This window comes from Lupinus angustifolius, chromosome LG07 (genome assembly GCF_001865875.1).
Source record: "Lupinus angustifolius cultivar Tanjil chromosome LG07, LupAngTanjil_v1.0, whole genome shotgun sequence".
Lineage (NCBI taxonomy): Eukaryota > Viridiplantae > Streptophyta > Magnoliopsida > Fabales > Fabaceae > Lupinus > Lupinus angustifolius.
The window spans coordinates 13783443-13785385 of record NC_032015.1 but is presented as its reverse complement, the minus strand read 5'-3'; the positions used below and the strand labels follow the sequence as shown (position 1 = coordinate 13785385).

The 1943-nt window shown below is 38.2% G+C and overlaps 1 protein-coding gene across 1 annotated transcript in view; it reads left to right on the top strand.

Annotated features, from left to right (window-relative positions):
- The window catches only part of LOC109352422 (malate dehydrogenase-like), a 27393-nt gene that overhangs the window by 21966 nt on the left and 3484 nt on the right, over positions 1 to 1943 (top strand). The window contains exon 9 of the mRNA XM_019594404.1: positions 1552 to 1560. The gene's annotated coding sequence lies outside the window, so the exon portion shown is untranslated. The remainder of the gene's footprint in view (positions 1 to 1551; positions 1561 to 1943) is intronic.

Sequence of the window (1943 nt, the reverse complement as noted above, 5' to 3'; positions counted from 1 at the left end):
ACTTTTAGAATATAAGAAGAAGTAGAAATTATATAACCATATTCAAAAGAAATTGTTAGGAGCATGAGCCATCCATCTAAGGATTAGATGATTTTGAGTTCCAAATGAGAGTACAAAATTGATTTTTGCATCTCATTTGCCTTATCCTTTTCTCCTCTTGAATTCTAAACTAAAATTACAAACTTACTTTGAAATAAAGCTCTAAAAAACTAAGAAATGAAGAGAGAACTTCAGAAAGAGTTTCTAGTGAGAGACTTGTTAATTTCAAGTGTAATTTTTCGTTCCTTGCTCGAATGAATTGGTCTCTATTTATAGACTTTCTTTCTGGACCACTGAGCTGCTTGGCTGGACTGCTAAGCAGCTGACCAAACCTTTCAACATGGGTTTGGTCCCTTAATCAAGTAGCTTAGTCACCTCCTTATGCTTGACTCATCAAAGCTAGTTGTGAGCTATGAAATCAACTATTGTGAGCTACTTCTGACAAAGCCTATGGTGGGCTACTTGAGGTGAGGTCATGGGTGACTTCATGATTAAGCCAAGTCTGGGTGCACACCGCTCAACACACCTGTTTCACCACTAAGCTACTTGTTCAATAGATTTGACCGTGCTGATTGGGACGTGGCCTGTTGCTTGCTGATATGGTCAGGAGTTTGGTTCTCCCCTAAGCTGCTTGGTTGGACCGCTAAGTTGCTTGTCCAGCAGCTTGGGAATGTGCCAAGCTTGTGTTTGACCGTGTCAAGTTGAGGTCTGACCGTGTCAGGACTAGGCTGAGCGGCCAAGCAGCTCAGCTCAGCTGCTTGCTTGAGCAACTTGGTCCAGGTCAGGCTGGTGTCCAGGTCAGCTCAATGAGGCTTGGTCCATGCTTAGCTGCCTGATTGAGCACCTTGATTTTTTTGACTTTTTTGCTCTCTGACCATGAGTCTTTTTTCTTTTCTTTTCTTCATTCTAAATCTTACAAAATACATAAAAAAGAAATACACATACAAATATACAAGATTGTGATATTTTATACAAAAAGTATTGTTTTAAGTTGATTTTTTCCAATTATGCTTAAGATTAGTGCCATAAAAGTATATGAAATTTAGGTATGTTTGGTACTTATCAAACTCCCCCCAACTTAAAACTTTGTTTGCCCTCAAATAAAAGGTGAAAATTATCCGAAAATCAATTTTGCTAAAAATAATAATGATGATCAACATGATTTCAAATGTTTAAGCATGTCAAAAATAAATTTCAATGAGATTTTTCATGGTCTGTGAATTTAGACACATAATGCTTCAAACAAAAAATCAATGCTTTTGCTTATAAAAAATGTGTAACAATTTACCTAAGCAAATATTTTTCTAACCAAAAAGTGTTTCTTTTGCACACAAGTTCAAAGTTAGAACTTTTGGAGGGTAAGTGTTTCACTCAATTTTTCAAGCATTTGTTTGTAGTAATTTGAACTTGTTTTTCATCTCACCTATTCTCTTAAATTGCATAATTAATCAAAGATCACTAAGGTCTTCATTCTGGTCGTTCTCGCCCAAGCGCGGCCCTTCCTCGCCCAAGCGAGATTCTGTCGCCCTGGCAAGGGAATTCCAGAACCAAAACTTCCTCTCGCCCAGTCCCTCACCCAGCCCTCGCCCAAGCGAGACTGTGTTCGCCCAGGCGAGAGTTTCTCGCCCAAGCGACAGGGACTTGGACATAATACCAATTTTGCCCTTTTCGACAACTGAAACACATTTAAACATGGTTTTTCAATCACCTGCACACAGAAAAGTTCCCAACAACATTCATATACAATATTCAACACATTTCATCAACAATCATATATATTTAAAAGCATTCAAACATAAAAATCTTGGGTTGCTTAAAACCCAAGTTAACCCCAAAACCTTTGAGATGGTTTAGGAGATCCGGATGTCATATTCGCACACCATTATGTCACGATGTATTCTCTC